The 24,404-nt window shown below is 30.9% G+C and overlaps 1 protein-coding gene across 7 annotated transcripts in view; it reads right to left on the bottom strand.

Annotated features, from left to right (window-relative positions):
• The window catches only part of LOC142329025 (uncharacterized), a 153,900-nt gene that overhangs the window by 103,824 nt on the left and 25,672 nt on the right, over window positions 1-24,404 (bottom strand). For 3 of the 7 annotated variants that reach the window (XR_012757406.1, XR_012757405.1, XR_012757404.1), the window contains exon 4: window positions 8,530-8,722. The exons of 2 other annotated variants lie outside the window; for them this stretch is intronic. The gene's annotated coding sequence lies outside the window, so the exon portion shown is untranslated. Of the gene's footprint in view, window positions 1-8,529; window positions 8,723-13,293; window positions 13,428-16,599; window positions 16,625-24,404 lie in introns of those variants that run through there. 2 more of the 7 variants (XR_012757410.1, XR_012757411.1) reach the window with 2 other exon arrangements.

Raw genomic sequence — 24,404 nt, 5'->3', positions numbered from 1 at the left:
AATAAACAAATACAAAACAAAATTAATGAAATGCAGTAGAAATAACAAAGGTGGACCACTGAATGTGAAAATAGGAGGAGAAAAGATTATGGAGGTAGAAGAATTTTATTATTTGGGAAGTAGAATTACTAAAGATGGACGAAGCAGGAGCGATATAAAATGCCGAATAGCACAAGCGAAACGAGCCTTCAGTCAGAAATATAATTTGTTAACATCAAAAATTAAATTAAATGTCAGGAAAAGATTTTTGAAAGTGTATGTTTGGAGTGTCGCTTTATATGGAAGTGAAACTTGGACGATCGGAGTATCTGTGAAGAAAAGATTAGAAGCTTTTGAAATGTGGTGCTATAGGAGAATGTTAAAAATCAGATGGGTGGATAAAGTGACAATTGAAGAGGTATTGCGACAAATAGATGAAGAAAGAAGCATTTGGAAAAATATAGTTAAAAGGAGAGACAGACTTATAGGCCACATACTAAGGCATCCTGGAATAGTCGCTTTAATATTGGAAGGACAGGTAGAAGGAAAAAATTGTGTAGGCAGGCCACGTTTGGAATATGTAAAACAAATTGTTAGGGATGTAGGATGTAGAGGGTATACTGAAATGAAACGACTAGCACTAGATAGGGAATCTTGGAGAGCTGCATCAAACCAGTCAAATGACTGAAGACAAAAAAAAAAAAATACTGCAGTAAAAAAAATGCTTCATTTAATCTTTAAAATTTGGCCTTTTGTTGTTTACACCAATATTAAAAGAACTTAAAATTCTTAATTTGGTTCTGACTATCAACTGTCAAAATCTTAAAAAAGAAATGAAACAGCACTACTTTTTACTTTTATTGGAATGTTTTAACAACTGTTTTATTTTTGTTTACGATGTCTTTAGACCTATATAATATACTGACCATATGAAAAAATGATTATTCATAAAAAAAAAAAACAAAAGAAAGAAAACTGTGAAACAACAGTGAAAATAAATGTTTAAACAAAATAACTATTATGTAAATGAATGACAATCATTTAAAAAAAAAAAAATAACAAAGTTTGTACCATCTCTTCCTTGCAATATCCAAATGTTTCATTAGTTCAAATTTATTTTGCTATAACTCTGGAACCAATGAAAATAAGTACCACTTATGATATCGTTGAAAAGCTCTCAATGAGGGCTTGTTACGGCAGTTAGGAAAAGTTCAAAATAAAAAAATAAAAAATTGATTTTGGACATCTTTGACCAATTCGATTGCATTAAAAAAAGGAGTTGCTCAACTAGATGTTACAAAACTCCTAAATCCAAAATTTCAACAGGCTACGGCTAATCGTTTTTGAGTTATACGTGATACATACGCACATACGTACGTACGTACAGACGTCACGCCGAAACTAGTATAAATGGACACCGAAATGGTCAAAATGGATATTTCCGTTGAAATCTGAAAACCGAAATTTTTCGCGATCTCAATACTTCCTTTACTTCGTACAAAGAAGTACAAAAGATAATTACTAAATTAAAGATGCCGATATTTACTTTAAATCCTTTTTTTTACATAAGTATTGACGAAAATGTTTTATTTATTTAAAAAAAAATATTAATCAAGGTATATTTTCTCCTCATTAAAAAGCTGAATAATTTCACCTCAGCTATTTTGTTTTAGCTTTATTTGTATATAATTTTATACAACTATAAAAAAAAGGAAGTATTATTATAGTATATATATATATATATATATATAAAGTATTACAAAGTAATTTGGAGAATACTCAATTTAGTAAATTAATAAAAAATTAGATCGTATAATTGTACTTTTTGTAACGAATTCTACTGATAAAGAATATTATTTGTTTCATCAGCCACATAACAATTACGTGTTCTATAAAAACCTTCTATTTAAAAGGATATTGAATGGCTGGAAAATAAAACGCCATGGAAATTTTCCGAAATATTTACATAACTATTGCAGAAAAAATTAAATATATTCGTACGTGTATTTTCAAAAAAGAAAACGATGTCTTTATGAATGATATTCAAGCGTTTTACTTTTTCTTTAAATATATACCGATCTTTCCTGCGGAGTATTTTCAAAAACTGCATCAACGACCAAAAACGATGGGAGTACTTGCTTTCCTAACTGTACAATGCTGGGGAATTGTTATAATACACAAAACTCTTTTTCCAGGCATAGGTAACATTTTTCGCTTCTTATTCTACCTTCTTTCAGTTGTTTCTATTGCATACGGAGCATTTGCATGGCCAAAATTACTAGAGAACATGAAATATTTCAATGACGCTTTGAAGACTATGGGAAATAATGATTGCAAAAGGATAAAATACCGAGGACGATATTTCATATGATTATCATTAATGAACAGTATTTCATACGCTATTTTCCCGTTCATTAAACTATCGAGTACCAATTTGTTACCTTATACGTTATTAACAATCTTAGTTGTAGCTACGGATCTTTATGACGGGATAATGTTGTACGCTGCTAAGGAATTGTTAGATATGTATAGTGATTTTACGAATTCGATATCACACTTCTGCAAACAGATCTACTTTAAAAATCCCCACAAAAATAATCCAGCATCAGATGAAAGAAAACGGATAAATGGATATTTACAGTTGCATGAGAAATTCACTAAATGTATGGAAGTGTTTAATTCAATCTATGGCTATTACGTAATAATTTTATTCTTCCGTTACGGAATTTCAGTAATTGCAGTATTAGTAGAAATGTATACTGTGAAATTGGTGACAAATCACAAACTAATAATTTTTCGGAAAGTTTTACATTTGTTGAAGATTTATCTGCTAACAGACACAGGAACCAGATTTTCTAATTTGGTAGGTTTTTTTAATTTTATAAGAAATTAATTCTTATTTATACAATTATTACTGAAATTAAGAAAATTGTTTCTCCGTTCAGTGCAATGCATATGATATGTACCATATATTGGAAGCCTATATAACCATTGCAGTTTTCTGATTTGGAACAGGTTGTGAAATAAGCTTACGTAGATGTAACCAGAATGCGTAGTTTGTTAAAAATATCCTATTAATTAGAACCCAATTTTGCCCGGGAAATACTGTGGTGCCGTTACCGTTAAATTATTTCTGGTTTATTCGGGCAACGAAATATCAGAGGGGAAGACGGGAGTAACGATAAGCCCCACTTCTATCTTCATTTTCAGTAAATTTGATAAAATGGATTATTAATGCAAACTCTAAGATTGCGTAACTGTATACGAATTTTAACTAAATTTTTGGTTTATCCAAATTTTCAATCTTAAACCTAATTAAATATAAAATAACTTCAATAGTTCGAAGATTTTAATGAATGTTGATGTAACAGACTCTAAGGAATGACTGAATGGAAAAAAGTAACATAGATTTGGTTAAAATTTTTAATTTCACCCTTCCAAAAACAAAAGGACTTACTATGAATAAAAATATTCAATAATATTCAGAAGAATTAGCTAGACTTTATTAAAATTTATTCCCACATAATAACAATATGCATCAATTACAGATATGAGAACTCAGATCCTTGCAAAATAATTGTATGTTAACAAATTATTAATGATTAATACCAATAAAAAACAAAGAAGTTTAATGTTATATAGATTTTGCCGAAAAAAAAATATATTAGGCTTATTATATTTATACTGTTTTACTAAGCAATATGGTTTTTACTTAATTAATACAGACAGGCATTTAAATTTTTGTTTCAGACTTCGCGGCTGATAAACAATTTGTACGAAATACCGACCGTTTGTTACGATTACAAACTCCAGCAGAAAGTAAGTAAAATAATTATATTTATAATATTCAGTCAAAAAAGTAGTTCATGTATAAAGTATAATGAGTAGTATATAAACCTCACGTTTTGGATGAGGCCTCCTGAGCACAAGCCACTGATCCGGAACCTGAGGTTTTTGTCACGAGAGCGACCCCCACTTTTCAGTTAAATTTTCACCATGAAAGCTTGTATCTACTACAAAAAGCACAGCAAAACACGACTCTGTTTTCTTCAATAAATCAACACATTAAAAACTGATCGAGAACCTGAGTAAATAATTCAATACATTAAAGAAAATTCTTTCTAGTTAAATTTTCACCACGAAAGCGTGTATCAATCACAATTCTGTATTACAAAAAAAAAAAATTAAAAATAAACAACTAATTAAAATTTTATGAAATAAACTAATTATGAAGGTTGTTTTATTATTATGCCACTTAATGGTGAGTAAGCCACTATATTTTCATATATTAATAAACAATACGCGATTGTAATTAGTTTAAAATTCTCTTCAACTTCAATATTAATTTTCAACTAATAACACCCATTCTAATCGATTCATCTTGTTGTGAACAATCAATCACATACAAGGGATATTTGTTTTTATAATCTGAAAATGTATATGGTGAATCGGTCAATTATGTATGATTTATTATTATTATGTATGTTATGTATGTTGTATTATTATTTATTTATTATGTATGTATGATTGTTTAAACTCCACATCTTGTACATCAACATTCGATCCCCCTCTAAATCCTCGTATGGATAACAGTTTGAATTTATGAATACTTCAATATTTTTAGCGTACACGAATCAAATTCTGACGCATTCTTTGTAGCTTTATTTAATCTATCGGTTTGAAAGCCTATAATAACGTATCTAGGTTTTTCGTCATTTTTTTCTCTCAATTTTGCCAATTCCAATTGATACTGACTCGACACCTTTAAATATGGTACAAGCCATGCGACATCTGTTATTTATAGTCTAGATTTATGCTCTGAAACTGTGGCCAGTATTGCGTTTACATCATCACTAGTACGTTTCAATAACAATTCTTGTCTGTTGTTATAATTATTTTTTTTATAGTCTTCAGCAAAACCCAACAACAATGATAGGGGTATGTATAAAGTACACGCATATAAATTAATATCTTCTATATTAATTTTATTTCACCATTAACCCAACCGGCTTGTTCCAACAATTGAATCGAATTATTTTTTATTGAAATCACATTTTTCATAATAGAGGTCAAACGTATTATTATTTGTGTTTGCCACCTCTTACCCGTTTATTTTATAAACTACCTCATCGAATAGAAAAGCCCCCCCAAAATTAACTAACTGTTGATTGATTTTATTGTTTTCACCTACATGTTTCCCACGAATACGTAGACAACTATCGTTCGGAACTGTATACTCATCCGGTTGATTTATTCTTATTATAATCTTATCACCCGTTTTATAGTTATTTTCAAATGGAATGTGTCTATCTATTTGCTTATATGTTAACGATTCGCCTGTAGACGCGACTTTTTTAACATTTAAATAATTCATCTTTCAATCTACATAAGAAAAATTATTTTTTTATTTCAATAACTTATTGGTACATTTTAATTTTCTCCCAACAATTTCAAATTCTAGAGATCTTAATTTCTTACTGCTTTTCTCTGTCAATTTATAAGAATTTTTAAACTCTACATCAACACCATCACTTATATATGGCATTTCTAATAAAAAGAAAAAAAATTAAATTGTAATAATTTATTTATTTATTCTCTTAATACCAACGATATGCTTACTCGTTCGCCACGTAGATTTAATAACTGATCTTTTTCATCAATCAATTTTATTATCAAGTTGTTAATTTCTTTTTCATCTACTGGTACAAATGTAATATAAAATGGACATTCTTCAATCATTTCACCAGGATCTACACACAGTGGGAAATCATATAAAATGCTATCTTGTTTCTCGTTTTTATATCCACCCTTAATGATATACATTTTACACGTATTACATTTACAGGAGCGATATTTATTATTCGATCTGAATGATGTGTTAGATTTGGTTTGAGAATTCTTGACCCATAACCCAAGAGACTGCCAATACTTGAATCTGTATCTGAAAAATATATCCACACGGTGCTTTTAATTTCACATTGTAACGTATTATTGTTTGCCTTTAGTGTGATTGAGTTTTTAATTTTTTTTCATTTCGTTTTGTATATATTCACCAATATTTTCAATTTCATAACTACCCGTTGGTATTGTTATGCAATTTTTCTTTGTATATTCATAATTATTATTTTCATCTTTTTTAACGTCCTTGTCGAACGCAAAACACAATTTATTATTTTTGTTATCTTCAACATTTGGAATAGTATTGGCCGTCATCAACCATTTTAATACCAATTTATATTGCCCTTTTGAAAGATCAATTGGAGGAAAAAATGTTTTTTTAATCAACGAATCGTTTTCATCAATCGATAACCAACACATGTCTAAAATAAGAAAAATTAAAGTTAAAAATGTATAATTTATTCCAAAAAAAATTCTAAACACAATCGACCGCAAATTACATCATCATTGGCTTGATACCTGTTATAATTGTACGTTACATTAGATTTTCCAAAATAATTCATCAATTCTGGAGGTGGGTGTATGTTTCCTATACATCAAAATAATCTACATTTTTATCGACTTTTCTAAAGCAAACCCAATGTGTACCACGACCCATTGAAGTGTCCAAATTGATTATAGCATGTTCATTTTTTCTAATTTTTTTGGTAAAGCGTCCAACATAAAAACGCCTCTGAAATGTGGAATTTTCAATTTTTTTGCATACTCCATCAATTCATCATCATATAAAGCATGCCTCGGTATTGAATCGATTATTTTTTTTACTCATCCGCCACTTTTCTTTAATTTTAATCGACCACCAAATTTAGATTTCAATTTCATTACATTTGTTACAGAATATGCAGCTGCTCTTTCAGTCAAACTACTATCCGGTGCAATTACACGTTCCCAAGCTCTGTTAGCCAGTGCTTTGTCGGCTTCGGCTCTGGTTTTGGTGTCTGAATATTTCGAATAGGGAATATATCGTGCAATTTACAGGCATCATCCAACTTATTAACGCCTTTATCCCCCCGTTTTAATCTTTTATTCAATTTCGTGCCAGGTCCACAATAATTATAACCTGGTAAGTGTGCTTCAACTGGTAATAAATCTACAGCTTTATTCACCACAGAACCAATAATACCACGACTTTTTTCTTCGTCTTCGTTATCTTCTTGTTCATGTCTATATATAAAAAAATTTAATTTCAATTTAAATAAATTATTGATATAAAAATTTAAATGAAATATAATAAATTTATCTCAATAAAATATTTATAATATTTCTATGGTTTATCAGTATTTTTAATTTAGTCATTTAATTTTCTCGAATCATTGCCCCGACAATGGATTTAATCTGGTTCACGATGAGATCTTCTGTAATGCGACCATTTAATTCATCGTCTATATACTTTGCAATTTTTTCTTTAAGAGGTTCGAGGGAATCTTTCATAAATTCAACAGTTGCATCAGCAAGTTTCACTTTTTCATCTTCTATATATTTTTTAATGTTTACATCATGATTTATCATCTCCTGATTTAATCGTTCTACACCTACAAACTTTTCCCCGAGAGCTGTTTGTGTATTCGTCAAACGTAAGTTTACATCGTTTAAAATTCAACGCATCCTTATCATCAATAGGATCAGATATATTACACAATCAATGATGTTCTATATCAAAATTTCCATCTGGTGTGAGTAAAAAACCTTGTTCTCCTCGATGACGACCTTTACCTAATTTTATTCGTGACATTTCTCTATATAAAAATTAATATTTAAAAACCTATTCACATTCAAACATCTTTCAATTCTTTAACTACGGATATGATTTCATTTGAAACGCTCTTGTTTCCGCCATTATATATTCACCCACAAGTGTATACAATCTATCAATTAACTCATTTGGTTCGTCCCAATGTAAATATACTGGATTGTAATTGAATTGTGCATGTAACAACCCAGAACCACTAAAAGACGTGGATGGTGTTTTATATGGGGAGATTGAGTAAACGGGTTTTTTTGAAGGGAACAATTTTCTAATCACTTCATTATATTTAAAAGATTTATTAGATTTCACTGAATCTGTATCATGTCGCAACATCAAATGAGGACCAGTATGTTTCAACATTTCTCCATAAGCTTTCATATCTGCTGTGTGAACCTTTTTCAAGTCTGGATTTTTATAAATCACCAACTCTAAAAGACCTGGTGTAGTCGAATAGATTACACACCCCAAATGAATTTTATCATTTTTAAATTCAATATCACCCAAAGTACAAGTATCTGTATTTTTATCATACTTTACAACATATACATGATCAAGAGATACTTTTGGACCAGTTTTTAACATTTCCAAGTATGGTTTAATTATTTCAGTTGTAGTTATATCGGAAGACTGAATGTCTTCTAATATAGGCGTACATTTTGTATATATTCCAGATTGTTCGTCTTGATATTGTTCAGAGTATACTCTGAACAAACAACATTACAAACAACATTACTACTATAGTAGTAATGTTGTTTGTTCAGATAACAATGTTGAAGAGGCTACATCTTCTTTATCATCATCTGAAATTTCTAAATCTTGTTCCAATAAACTCTGTTCACACCTACCTTGGTGTCGTTCTAAATGAGCTGACAATCTATCACGCCCTACTCTATCTACATCAATTTATCCATCGGTTTGAAATGTTTAGCAAATAAAGTTTCTTCTTCAGCCAAACCTATCATGAAGGCTGCACGTTTACGTTTAAAATCTTTATTAAGCTTATCGATTTCAATCATTTGTTTCTCCTTCTTCATTGGTCTAAGAAGAAAAAATACAATTAAAAACTATTATTTTATTAATGTTATAAAGTTTCAGGAAAAGTATAGGGACAAGGGAAGCAATTTTAGGCCTCAGATTAATAGTAGAAGGAAGATTAAAGAAAAACAAACCAACATACTTGGCGTTTATAGACCTAGAAAAGGCTTTCGATAACGTAGACTGGAATAAAATGTTCAGCATTTTAAAAAAATTAGGGTTCAAATACAGAGATAGAAGAACAATTGCTAACATGTACAGGAACCAAACAGCAACAATAACAATTGAAGAACATAAGAAAGAAGCCCTAATAAGAAAGGGAGTCCGACAAGGATGTTCCCTATCGCCGTTACTTTTTAATCTTTACATGGAACTAGCAGTTAATGATGTTAAAGAACAATTTAGATTTGGAGTAACAGTACAAGGTGAAAAGATAAAGATGCTACGATTTGCTGATGATATAGTAATTCTAGCCGAGAGTAAAAAGGATTTAGAAGAAACAATGAACGGTATAGATGAAGTCCTACGCAAAAACTATCGCATGAAAATAAACAAGAACAAAACAAAAGTAATGAAATGTAGTAGAAATAACAAAGATGGACCACTGAATGTGAAAATAGGAGGAGAAAAGATTATGGAGGTAGAAGAATTTTGTTATTTGGGAAGTAAAATTACTAAAGATGGACGAAGCAGGAGCGATATAAAATGCCGAATAGCACAAGCTAAACGAGCCTTCAGTAAGAAATATAATTTGTTTACATCAAAAATGAATTTAAATGTCAGGAAAAGATTTTTGAAAGTGTATGTTTGGAGTGTCGCTTTATATGGAAGTGAAACTTGGACAATCGGAGTATCTGAGAAAAAAAGATTAGAAGCTTTTGAAATGTGGTGCTATAGGAGAATGTTAAAAATCAGATGGGTAGATAAAGTGACAAATGAAGAGGTATTGCGGCAAATAGGTGAAGAAAGTAGCATTTGGAAAAATATAGCTAAAAGAAGAGACAGACTTATAGGCCACATACTAAGGCATCCTGGAATAGTCGCTTTAATATTGGAAGGACAGGTAGAAGGGAAAAATTGTGTAGGCAGGCCACGTTTGGAGTATGTAAAACAAATTGTTGGGGATGTAGGATGTAGAGGGTATACTGAAATGAAACGACTAGCACTAGATAGGGAATCTTGGAGAGCTGCATCAAACCAGTCAAATGACTGAAGACAAAAAAAAAAAAATAAAATTTTAAAAAACGATTATTTTATTAACGTTAAACTTTATGTTGCAATGTTAAACATTACATTAAACATTACGTTCAATAATGATGAATTTATCAATATTGTTTCTATATCGACTTTTTTTATCCTTTTTCTTTTATCAATAACTAGAAAACTATATTGGTTTGTATTCCAAACTTGATCACACATTGATTTAAAATTATCAAAAGACATGTCAACGTTTACATGATCATCGTAAATGTGTTTTAAATTTAAATTTACTTGTTTGAATAAAATTTAAAAAATAAAATTGTCACGTACGAGTTGTTTTGGTATTTTAGTATATGTTTGTGCTACATAAAAACAATCAATTTTATTATGACGACCCCGTGCAAAATAAGAACCGATATTATTTTGTTTCTCTTTGATTACATCATCAAAAATCATTATTGAATGGGGTTCAATCGCCTCTGGTTGAGGGACTTTAATCGTTTTCAGTATATTCATAATAACCCATTTCAGGATTCATCATCATCAAATTTGATAACATTCTATAGAGAGGTTGATGAAGTGATTTTGAGAAAACGTACACCGTTTTCTCGAACTAAAAGAACTACATTTGTTTTACCACAATTCGATAGCCCGCATAAAATATATTTAATAGTGTTTGGCAAGAGAGAACCATGTTTAGTTTGTTTTTTGAATGTATATCCCCTCATTGCATTTACAATAGGGAATTTTGTTTTTTGTTGTACTTTTCTCTCTTATATCTCTCTAATTATAAAAAAATTAAAAAATTATTATAAAGTTAAACTTGTATAAATTAATAAATTATTGAAAAGTTAAACTTGAATCAATTCTAGTGATTGAATCAAAATTACAAGTAATTTTTAGAATTGAAAGCATCATCTATATATATATATATAGATGTAACTATAATCGATATATATATATATATATATATATATATATATAACTATTGAAATGTGTACAAATTACATTGACATACATTATTCATTTAATAAAGTTATATATATATATATATATATATCGAAAATAGCAGTCTCTTTTAAAACTTTTAATAAATCATTTTCATGTTTTTTTTCTAAATGACTACATCATCAATACAATAATATTTATCCAAAATAGTGTCACATATACAAACCATTTGACGACAATCTATTTTCAAATGTATTGTTTTATTTAAATTATTATTATTTTCGATAAAAGAATAGCATTAATTAATAATTGTTAAATATATTCATCATCATTATAGCAATTTATAATTACATTATATTTAATGTAGATGATGAATTTGGTGAAACAATTTTATTATTGTTGAAGCTTCATTTTGGAATCTATACAAAAATTAACTTTTTTTTAATTCAAATAGACTAATGATAATAGTAGTTTTTTGATTTATTTACAAACTCTATAAAATTAATAATTTTAAAATTTTCAATTTAAACATTTTTGTAATTTTATAAATAATTAAAAAAATATTTAAAATTAATATTTTATTGTTGTTAAAAATTATTCAATTAATTGATGATTATTATTCACAAAAATTAATCGGGCCAACAAAATATCCTATATAAAGTGAATCCAAAGGGAACAAATCCATTAGATTTAGTAATTTCTGGTTTGTAGATGAAAATAATGGAATATTATTACAATAATTTAAACTTTTCATTTTATAGAAAATATTAAACTATTTTGCAATTATGTAAAAAAATTAAAAATAATATTTTATTGCTGATGAAAAAATTTTATTTTTATATAGAAACAAAAATCATACTACACTATTTGGAGCTTTTAATATTTAATAAACAATTTTAAAATTTGGATATATTTTTTTAAGTTTATTCAATGTATTTTCTATTTTTCTATATTGAGTATAATATTTATACTCATTTATACTATGGTAATATACCATAACAATATATCCCAATTTTAAAATTGTCTATCAAAAATTAAAAGCTCCAAATAGTGTATAATTTTTAATCTTGCTTTTAAAGATTTAAAATTTAAAGAAAAACGTAATCATTTTAATATAAATACAGAAGTTGATGATTTTATACAAAAGTTGGATTTGTTGTATGAAAAAACTTTTAATACATTGGAAATCACGACAGTAACAGTAGAAGACGAGTAAATTATTATTTTATTTCTTTTTTAGAATACATGTCAATTAAAACTGATTTAGGGAAAGAATTACACAGGCCAGCTAAACGTAATTATCCTACTAGAAAGACCATATTAAAGGGGGTAGACGACCTAGTAAAAGCAGATAAAGTTGAAATGATACCTTATTCTCGATCCAATAAATGTTATAAATATTGCACCAAATCAAATAAACTATGCACCAAATCATCTAAGCTATAAGATAGAAATTGGTACGAATCTATAAATCGATATGATATTTCATTCTTGAGTTTTTCACAGTTGTTTGCAATACAAGAAATTTCAAATTTATCTTTCAATTCATCCATTGCAATTACAATATGATGTGAATCGTATCCACGTAAATTATGAAATACAACTGCAATAAATGTTGCGTGTTTACAATTTAAATTACAATTTTCATGGGCAGGGCCAATAAATTTACCACGTATGAGAATGTCTTACACGATTCCCATCAATCTCATCTCCACATATAACACATTTGGTATGTTTTTCAATATCTTTTTCACTCGTAATACACTCTTTATTAGTTTATAATTCCTTTTTGAAATATTCGTATTTATTATATAAATCAGAAACTTTTCAACACCTTATCATCATTCTACAACACATTGATTTTCATCAATAATAATATAACAATATCCAGATGGTTTATGAGTATATGATTTTGTAGTATTACTAGTACCTGGTTCAGGGTTTGCAATATGATTTGGAATTATAAACAATGCGAAATCTGCTTATATATCAAAAGGCATGCGTAATGTTGAAGAATAGTCTTTAAACAATACTATATTACCTCGTCCACGATTCTCTCCTACACCAATCATTCGAATGGCATCGTAATTCTCTGAACCTTTCCTTGTTTACAATCTTCAATATGTTTTGCAAGCTTTTCTTTAGCTTCGCTTTCACTAGTCCAAGATTTAAAATAATACAAATAGGGGCAATATTCACATTTTCTAAAACTTTTATTATTACCACTCAACATCCTTGATAAACCGTTATGTTTGTTTGTCATATTTATCAGAGTATAATGGGAGCGAATTAATTTAACATTAGTTAATAATAACAACCAAACAACGATTTTTCGATTATTATTCACTCATCTTATATATACATTATTCGGATTAAATGATTCTTTGTCATCTTCGATATCATAACACAACACATTTACACCAATATCTGGGTTTTGAGCTTCAAATTTATCAACGTCTTTAACAAACAGGATATTCCATTCCTTTCATGTTTAATCGATTTTCAAATTGTTTATAGGATGAAACACGACACTTATTTATATTGCAAGGAAATAGATGTGCTAGAACAGACCATAAAAAACATTTTTCATCATCATTTTGTACTATTACACATTTGTAAATATGTACTATTACTCCCATAAAGTGGATCGAATTCTGATGCTGAAAGAAAAATTTAAAATACTAATTTACTAACATATGTCTATATATATATGTATATATATATATATATATAGACACGTAAAAGAGTGGGGATTCCCATGATGTCATGAACTAATTTTAATTAATCATGCGTTATATACATGTAAAACAGTGGGGATTTCCCAGTAATTTTTATTTTTTATAATGAATGAGTATTGCACAATCATCTTTAATGTGTTGAATTATTTACTCATATACTGCCACAATCTTCTTTAATGTATTGAATTATTTACTCAGGTTCTGGATCAATCTTTAATGTGTTGATTTATTGAAGAAAACAGTCGTGTTTTACTGTGCTTTTTGTAGTAGATACACGCTTTCATGGGGAAAATTTAACTGGAAAGAGGGGGGTCGCTCTCGTGAAAAAAACCTCAGGTTCTGGATCAGTGGCTTGTGCTTAGGACTGGTCGGCCTGATCCAAAACTAGAGGTTTATGTACTACTATAATGAAGGGACTGGAAGTAAGAAAGAGTAAAGCAAAATGTTTCTTTGTAACTTCAATATAATCTATTAAAATTACTACACCTTGTTCACTGACGTCAGAGCAAACTCTTACCTTTATCATACGGAAACTTTTAACAACCAAACGTTTCTTTTATATATAGTTTTATCTTGTCTTGTGGTTACCGCAAAATTATGTGAGATGAAACATAAGGGATTGGAGAGAAACAAAATGGAAAGAAAAAGAATTTTTATATACATCACAAAGAATGTTGAAAATTAGATGATTCAATAAACAATTTTTTTTTTACGATTACTAGTGGACACTTTTGGAGTAAATGAATTTTATTTACACCTTTGCGCGAGTGACGAAATATCGTTCGCGCATGATGAAATGGCTGCTGCGCTATTCGCATTACGAGCTCCCATAACAGTTTTTCTTAACTTATAAACTAATTCAGAAGGGGTGGACAATTTCAATGGTGATTTTTATTGGCATAAAATATTTTGTAAGGAAAAAATCTATTAGTAGTGATAATCTATTCAATAAACTCAAATCTATTCACCTCAAAAACTGACCGAGTAAGAGAAGTTAATATTGAATTTATGGCAGAAGATTAGGAAAACAATGACAAAAATAATGGAAGGTTTAAATTCAACAGTATTAATCGGAATATTAAAAACGAAATGTTGAAGTTAAAATATTAGACCGGAAAAAAAAAACGACAAACAAACTGGTCAACATTAGCAACAAAACCACATGCATCGAACCGGTCAAGTGAATGATGAAAAAATGTATTAAAATTATAAAGATTTATGAAAATTATCGTCCAAAAAAGGAACCTCAACTACATCTGTAAGGACTTCAACACCATTAACACAGAGATAAATATTATAATATTGACTCCCGTTCATTTTACCAAATTATAAAAAAATTAAAATTAATAATGAAGATTTAGTCACCTCAATTACAGATGTAAAATAATTTTTTTGTATTTCGAAAATAATGAAACATATTTTTATGTTTTTATTTACTTTTGATATATGTTATTAATATAATATTTTTTTTATTATTTTAGGTAACACACTTCGTTCAGCAAATAAAATTACTTTCACCAAAAGTCAGTGCAGCTGACTACTTCATCGTTGATAGACGGCTGTTTGCTAGTGTAAGTAAACTATTCAGAATTTAACCATTGGCTACTACAACTTGTACCTATCATGAATATGTAATATTAATCTTTTTATTGCAGAAATCTAATTATTCAAAAACCCTGTGATTTTATATGAATTTTATATTTGCTTAAATAGTTAACCTGGGTTTCCTTAGCCCGCTGGATTATCTAATGGTTAAACTTGTCATAAACAAAATCAGCTGATTTTTGAAGTCGAGAGTTCTAACTTTCAAGTCTATTAAGCGTCAGTTGGTTTTGCACGGATTCGAATGCTAGACTATGGATATTGGTAGTTTTTCCCCTTCATTTCTTGTCCCGTTCCCAAGAGCCAAACCTGCGCTATAGCATAAACACAGCTCCGGGGGGTGTTATCGCCTCAAACCACCCGGGAAGGAACATTGGGCCCGGTTAAGCCGACCACCATGGCCTCACCAGGCAGCCGGGACTAGGTCGTAGGTGCCACGCCTCTAATATGGGATCCCCTCATCAGGAGACTACAGTCTTACGAGTGCCATGCCTCAAGCGAGGAGACCCCAAAAGGGATCTCCCCGCCGGGACTCCAGTCAGTCTTGCCTCAATTAAGGGACCCCGAACGGCATTATTTGGTGGTTTTTTAACCTCCGTTAGGTATTGCTTCAGAGAGATGAAAAATTTCTGTAACATGTGAAAATATCATGCGTGGCTGCGATTCGAACTAGGGACCTCCCGATGAAAGGCCAAAACGCTACCACTCCCGCCACGTAGGCCGGTGCTTTGGTTTCAATGAACATACGTCTCAGGAGTCTGTTCCAGAATACATTTTTACAAGTAAATTTACAGTTATAATGAAGCTACTACTAAGGCTTTGCAAGCGGCAGCAGGAATTGTATTTACCTTTACACACACACCTCCTCGATTTTTCTAAAGAATATTATTAGCAATTTTAATTCTAACAGTGCTAATATATTTAATAGCTTACAACTAATATATTTAATAAGTTTTCTTTTTTCCTAAATAAAATATATATATATATATATATATATATATATATATATTACCTATTATTATTTCCTTTTTTGTATATTTATTTACAAAATTTTGTATATTTATTTCACCCTAAAACAAATATGGAAATTGATTTAAAGATCCGATATTGGTGATGAAATTGATAGAAAATGACTCAATATTTTTCTATGATGGTAACTTTATTTCATACATTTATGAATTGACTGTAAGGATTCGGGAAGTATCTTGCGTTGAAGGCAAGCAGTAACCCCTCTCGTTTCATTTGGTTTCCTTAGATTAAGATGGCCCAATAGCAATGAATTACATAAATTATATTACTTTATGTAGTAATTTTGTTTTTCTTTTGCAGTTTAGCAACGTATTTGCCAATTATCTAATCATAGTAATACAGTTTGCTCCAGAACTTACAATACTCTTACATAAGTAATGCTGACAGGCTATTAAGATCAGAAAAACAAGAAATAATATAAACCATCACTATATAATGCAATAATTATAACAGAAACAGAATTTAATTTAATATACTTGTAATATGATTATCGTAAAAAAAATATTCGCCACCTCACGACAAATATTAATATTACTCTGTATGTTGAGATTACTCATACTTATCATAGTAAAACGGATTTTTTCTCTATTGCAATTACCGACAATGAAAATATCAGCTTTACCCAAAATTTTTTCAGCATGAGATTCAAGATATATATATATAAAATATCTAAGTATTTTTTTTAACTTGAAGCATTTAACAATTAAAATAATCATCATAATTTAAAAAGAATACTTTTAATAATAATAGGAAAATGAAGGAAGAATTGGAAAAAGAAACAGGAAAACATAATATAATAAAAAAGTAATTATAAACGCAGCGATAAAATAAGATTAGTGTAAAAACAGCTTTAGATTTTTATAAAACTGATCAATTTTAATAATAGATGGGAAATAAAATTACCACTCACCGATTACCGATTTGAAGCCAATGTTCAAGGAATAATTATTGAGAAATTTTTTTATAAAATAAAAGTTTAATCGACTAAAATACTAAAGAACATTATCTTGTAGTTTTTCAAGGTTAGAAGGATCATCTACACACCGTGAAAGTAAAGGAAATAAATCATATAATCTTGAATGTTTTACTGCATTCAAATTTTTTAAAATAAGTAACAATGTTAAGCACTAAGACATAAGATATGGTTTATTTGGAAGATGATATTATTTGTGTGAAATATAACTAATGAATTCTGGTCAAAAACTCGCTCCTTAAAACGTTGTAATTACATAAATTACTAAAAAAGAATGGACTGCAACCGAAGTTACAGAATTAAAAACTATACATTTGTTTATGAAGTAGAGTTGTTTATGATACATTACTTAAAAATAACTGCATATTTATTGTAGTAATTACAATGAGGATAACATAACCCTTCATTAAAGTTTACACAGTACAAGAATTTAGGAGTAACTTAGAAAAAAAACATAACTAAAGTATTTAAGTTATTAAAATTGATTCTTCATTAGACTAGTATTATGCACATAATAGAAATAATAATGTAATGAATAATTATGAGATAAAATTAAATTATATAAAGTCATAGAAGAGTTATAGCACCGCACCATATTATGTATCTTTAATGGAACAAAAATAAACTATTTTTTTAAAATACAACAAAATTTTTGACAGTTCTAGTACGGGGAACACTAATTGATAACATTTATAAAATAAAAAATATCCAAAAAAATGTTAAGAGTCTTAGCCAGTAATTTAATCGTTATTATGTAATTATGCAGCAGTGTAAATTTTAATTATATTAAATGTAGATTTAGCGTTAAGTATACTCATGTTGTAAACCAAATGTAATAGTAAACATAAATAAAAAATGTTAAAGTAATCAGAGTTTTGTTGTATTTATTCTATTAGCATACCAATCAGTAAAGTTTTATTTAGATTTCATATGAAAGCTACTAGTTGTAATGGATACCATGATTCGACTTCCGGAAAATTTTGACATATCTTTGCGTTTCACATCCTCCAGACCCAAAAACCACCGTCAGTTCAAAAGTTTACAAATACATTTACATACTCATGTATATAATATATATATATAAATTTTCTCCTAAATTATTCTTTTTGAAAGATTTACTTTTTCTCTACTGCAATAAGGGAACTCTTCCCTTGACGAGTTTTAACACGTTCAGTGTATTTCTAATCAGCAAAAAATATATTAAACAAGCAGGAAATTAATAAGCCGTTGAACTGGTAATTAGAAAAGACGTCAGTGTAAAAACAATATCATGTTATACTGTTCTGATCGATGCAAAAAATAGCTTTAATGCGAAAACCCCAAACGTTTCGATGTGTTCCTACGTTCCAATGCGAACGTTTTTTTTTTGTTTTAATTTCAGACCCATTATATATTTTATCTTACTTCAGTGCTCCATAAGATGGTAAGGTTAAATTCCTTTAATCAGACCTCCGTGTTAATACCTCCTCATAATCAACCATCAATACAGTAACATAAAAAGCCTCCACATCCCTTTTTTTCTTAGTTTTAATCTTTCCACACGATTACAGGATTTTCCATCTCTGTAACTACATTGCAACTGCAATCATAAATAGTTAGGAGAACCACATTCTCATTTGAAACACGTACTAACTAATTCGACTGCTGTTGCTTTCTATCCAACATCTTCAATTCTCTTACCAACTTTTTCGTTTCGGTTTATTCAAATAACTATACAAGTTACCACTACTTGATATGTGCTGAACTAAGTTACATTAATACATATAAATTCCAGCTTTTCCTTTCATAAAGCTTTCCTAATCTTCAATACTTCATTGTCAGACTCATTTTTTTCTATATTAGAGATGAGTACAAACGACTTGAGATTCCAATCATCATACATACAAATGTTTTTTTAATAATGACATTTTTTTTCAATTTCGATACATTGTTAAATTTAATAATTGTATTTGTGTTATTTCCGGTATTTAAACGTGAATTACTAGCACCAGTAATCAGTATGATTACTCTTGTGATCCCAAATGTAATCATCACGAATAAATTTACCTGTTAAAAACAAGGCTATCATAATCTTCATCCATAATACCAACACATTTCAAATGCTTTTTGGGTTTTTTATCCAAACGTTGTTAGATCCTAAAATGGCCAGAAAGTAGACAAGTGCACTACAGACACTTCTTCAAAGTAGAATATACAGACTGATAGATGTTAACTGATGTAAAGTCTAATGATGTCTGAAAATAGAGGGCTGTAAATTATTGAATCCTAAAGTAGACCTGTCAAAGCAACCTAGTTATCCTAAAATTTATTATTTTTACTCAACAATGTCATTATTATAAACATTTCTCAAACCTCTTTTGAAAAAATCAGATGGGGCTGTATCAGGACGCACAGCCATTGGTTTAACGTGAATCGTTACAGACCTTAGATGAAGTTCCTCCGAGCTACAGGCAGACAAACTTATCTGTAGAATCAAATGGGAGAACCAGCATCGTATTTTTTTTTTACAAAAGTGAAAGTCTCTGATGGAAAATTGTAGTTCCTTCATTTGGCCAACTCTACAGATAAATTGGTAGGTCTGTATACAACGAGTCACTTTTAGTGTATTGGATTTAAATAAAAACGAGACATTGACTACATACCTAAATTTAATTTTAACATAAAACAGACACTAAATGGTACATGATATTTATTTTGACTAATATTAGACAACAATTTTGTTCAACATAGGTGTGTGATACGAGAAGAGACATAAGGCATAATAAGCAGTAATAGAGGTGCTTGCGTCGACGGCATTGTTTACTGAGTCCACCGTGCCAGTTTGCAACGCTCCCGAAACAGTCTCACTCGCTCGGCACCGGATATGTCCGTCCCCATTACAGGATTTTTTCCAGCATGTTTCTCTCAATGCATACACTTATTCACACCAGGTTGGGCTGTATTATGTATGATTTTTCTTATTATTTGAGTTTAATACAAAAACGTTTATAAAACAATAAAAATCAGCTGTTTTTGTTATATTTTAAAGAAAACGAATGGTAATAGTAGAGGTTTTTTACTCAACAACCAATAATGTAAGATACCTGAAAGCACAACTGTGCCCTTACATAAGTATGAGTATATCAACAAACTTTTTTTCAGTAATTACTTGGACGATGGCAAATGAATATATAAAAATGTATAGATTTTGTTGTTTATAGAAATGCAATAATTAAATTACCTAAAACTCTTTTTATCACTCTCAGAAAACTTGGAAATCTCATAATTATATTAAAAAAATAATAATTTCATTGCTTTTTTTAACCTAATTGATTTATTTTCTTTTATTTTAATATACAATTTGCAACAGAGTAAAGCAGAAAGAAAATTGGATGTAAAATTTACTTGTTAACAAATAATTTTGAAGTTTAAACAAAAATCAATATACTAGTATTATATTAAAACTGAAATACTATCTACGCGAAAAAAAATCATCATTTATTATTGATTAAATTATTATTTTTTCATTAGACATAATTATACTAAGAACTTTTTACCCTTTATTTCTTCTATTACCAATTTTATAATTTAATAAGTGAAGATAAATACATTATAATATATGTATATACAGAGTGTTTTTAAAATGGTGGGCCGCTATACTTACTCAAATTCTACTTCGAAAACTAAACATAAAATATCTTTTGGGAAAAATGGCAATTTCTCCTTCGTTCTTCCCCTGTCCGCCATTTTGTTATTTTTATGTAAAAATTTATATCTCAAGTTCGGGTAGATAAATCACATTAATACTGGGTAATAGTTTTAAAAAATCAGGACTTAAATACCTTTGCAAATTACAAAATGGCAGCCATGTTTATTTTGCAATCAGTTATATTTCCATAAATATTAGTTTTATCAAAATTTTAAGTAATTAGCTAAAGTATTAATTTTTTATTTTGAAGAAAATGACAATCTATTTTTTTTTTTTAAATCGATTAACAAATAGTCGCATTACAGGAGAAAATTAATTTTTTGTCATAATTATTAGGTCTATTATTGTGAGAAAATTATTACTTGATTTGATACTAATTTACAGTACTAGAACACAATAAATAATTTCGAAAGATATAACGGACTGAAAAATAAACATGGCCGACATTTTGTAATTTGCAAAGGTATTCAAGTGCTGATTTGTTTGCTAACTTTAAAACTTTATTATCAATACGCTTACCAAATATTAATGTGATTCATCTACCCGAACTTGTGATATAAATTTTTATAAAACAAATATCCAAATGGTGGACAGGGGGAGAACAAAGTAGAAACTGCAATTTTTCCTAAGGATATTCTTTATTTAGTTTTACAAGTAGAATCCGAAAAAGTATAGCCAGCCCACCATTTTAAAAACATTATATATATTGTCGCGTATTCGCAGCTCGATCAGGATATTGAAAGGTTGATAATTTATAATGTTTATAATATTACAATTTATTATTTAAAGAACATAAGTAAAACAAGACAAGTTAATAATAATAATAATGACAATAGTAATAAAAATAATAAGCGACAATAATAAACTCACGTAATAATTAGAATAACAATTGCAACAGCGAACAATAATAATAATGTCAATAACAAACAAATAATAATCATAGTAATCATAGCCAAAACAACAACAATAATAAGAGACAGTGCCCTGAGGTAGATATTCCCCACGTCCGGAACACAACATCTACGTTCCACGTCCAGGGCGGCAACAGCTGTACTCAAGTACATTACATATAGCTGGCTAACGGGGTTCCGAGTGTTGTTTCTCGGATATGCTTTTTCGGTCGATTTACATCTATAGGCCGAATTACAGGACTGGACTTTACGGCCATCTGCAGATACGACAATATTAACGATTACGGAAATGGATTAATACCGCCTTTAGAGCTGGCGATGTGGCGGCCACGGTCAAAGTTATTTGCAGGTGTAACGGAGACCTTTCGTCGTCCACATGCCCCCCGCGATGGCAAGCATGTAGTTAAGGTGCCCATGTTCGGAGCATGGGAGCCCTGAAAGCTTCGGTGTGTAGGGGCCTGGAGTCAGTGCAGAGACTGCGCATCCGCTCTCTGCCAGGACAAATGCCGGTTCCACCGGAGTACCGGAACGGACCTCCAGGGTTGGTAGCCCTGGAGTGGGGGTGTACCCCGGCGGCTACCCTTACTACAGAAGGGATTATTTGTTCATGGAAACTGAACAATTAAACGTGGCAAAGGGTTCACGCAAACACCCTCGTTTAGAACCGGCTGTTTCGCCTGAGGCGAAACGTCGAAAGAGTACGGAGATTAAGAGGATTGAGATTGAGGCTAGAAAAAGCTTGCAGAAAGCTTTTTTTAAGAGCAGCATCCTAAAACCTAAGTATTTGGTTATCACGAAGGAAGAAGGTAATTTCTCGAAGGTGAGTCCTTTCCTCATCGCTCGGGAAATAAACAAATGTGCTGGAGGCCCTGTTAAAGAAATAAGAAAAACTTTCACGGGACTTCATGTAGAGACTGTTAATAATATACAGTCTCAGAAGATTCTAGGACTAAAGAAAATTGGAGAGCTAGCTGTACGTGTTGATCCCCACAGCACGCTCAACACCTCAAGGGGTGTTGTGGTCTGTCGGGATCTTCTTAACTGTACGGAGCAGGAAATTGTAGAAGAATTAGCGCCGCAAGGAGTATTAGAATGTCGGAGGTTGAACATGAGAAGGAATGGCGAAGTCCTTCCTTCTGCATCCCATGTTCTTACATTTAACCGGCCTACTTTACCGGAGAAGATAAGAGCGGGCATACATCGGTTGGATGTGCGAGCATTTGTCCCACAGCCAATGCGATGTTTTAAATGCCAACGCTTTGGACACACCCCTGTTAGGTGTGAGATGCCGCAAATATGCGTGTGCGGTGATGCAGTTCATGAAGGAGAGCCGTGTAAGGAGCCTCCTACCTGTATAAACTGCAGAGGACAGCATTCCTGTAGATCCAGGAACTGTCCTGTTTACAAAGACGAAGTGGCTGTGCAGGAAGTAAAAACCCTGCAAAAAGTCAGCTACTTTGAAGCAAAAAAGATCGTAAACACCCGCAGACCTAAAGCAACAACAACATATGCTCAGGCTGCGGGTGCTGTTCCTGCTCCTGCTCCAGTTGCTGTTGATGAGAGTGTAATCATCAACAAACTCGCACCTACCTTGGCTGGCTTGATTGAGAGGATAATCGAAAACAAAATGAAGCCTCTCAGCACTAAAGAACCTGTTAAGCCAAGAATAATTGTACAGCCTCCTGAAGACACATCTGCAAAACAAAAAGTCGCTCCAGCACAGAAGAAAACGGATACTAAACCTGATATCCAAGTCCGTCTTAGCGAGATTTTAGTTGAAGATAAGAAAGTGACAGCTACAGAGTCTGTTATGGAGTCTCCCAAGCCTCCTGTAACTGAAGTGGCCTCTAAGCCTCAGAGGCCACAAAAAATTTCACAGGGGGGACGAGTGTCCCCCCTTCCACGGGCGGTGACCGGTGCGCCCCCGTGTCGGGGAGCGGCCAGGTTGCCGCCTCTCAATCGGCGCCGATCCATGCCCGTCGTCGTCGGCGGCTTCGGTGGTCTCCGATTCGGAGACCGGAAGCTACACCGGCGACGATGTTCTCCGCGAACATGATGCCGTTCGCAATATGGAGAAGAAAAAAAAAGGATGGCCGAAAGGAAAAACAAGGTCATAATTTAATTAAAAATTAGCGAGTCGATTGTACAATGGAACATCAATGGATGTTTTTCAAACATCCATGAGCTCCAACGCTTGGTGCATGATGTAGACCCGATTTGTATATGTCTGCAAGAAACGCATTTCCGCCGAAATGAAAATTTTAAATTAAAAGGTTTCGATATATTTCGGCGAGATCAACCGCCAAATGTAAGAGTTAGAGGTGGAGTAGCTATATTAACATCGACTAGAGCTACCACCGAAGCGGTTGTTCTAAACACAAACCTACAAGCGGTCGCCGTTAGAATGAAGCGTCCGCTCCAGGTCACTGTCTGCAGCATATACTTGCCGTATTTTGATTGGAATAAGGATGACATAGCAAGACTAATTTCCGAGCTTCCCCCACCTGTTTTACTGGTGGGTGACTTTAATGCTCATAATTCTCTTTGGGGATCAGATCAAGTAGATCCCCGTGGAAGAGAACTGGAACGGTTCCTG

The sequence above is a fragment of the Lycorma delicatula genome, chromosome 8 (genome assembly GCF_047948215.1).
Source record: "Lycorma delicatula isolate Av1 chromosome 8, ASM4794821v1, whole genome shotgun sequence".
NCBI classification, from domain to species: domain Eukaryota; kingdom Metazoa; phylum Arthropoda; class Insecta; order Hemiptera; family Fulgoridae; genus Lycorma; species Lycorma delicatula.
The sequence above is the reverse complement of the archived record's forward strand: the minus strand, read 5'-3'. Positions and strand labels throughout refer to the sequence as shown.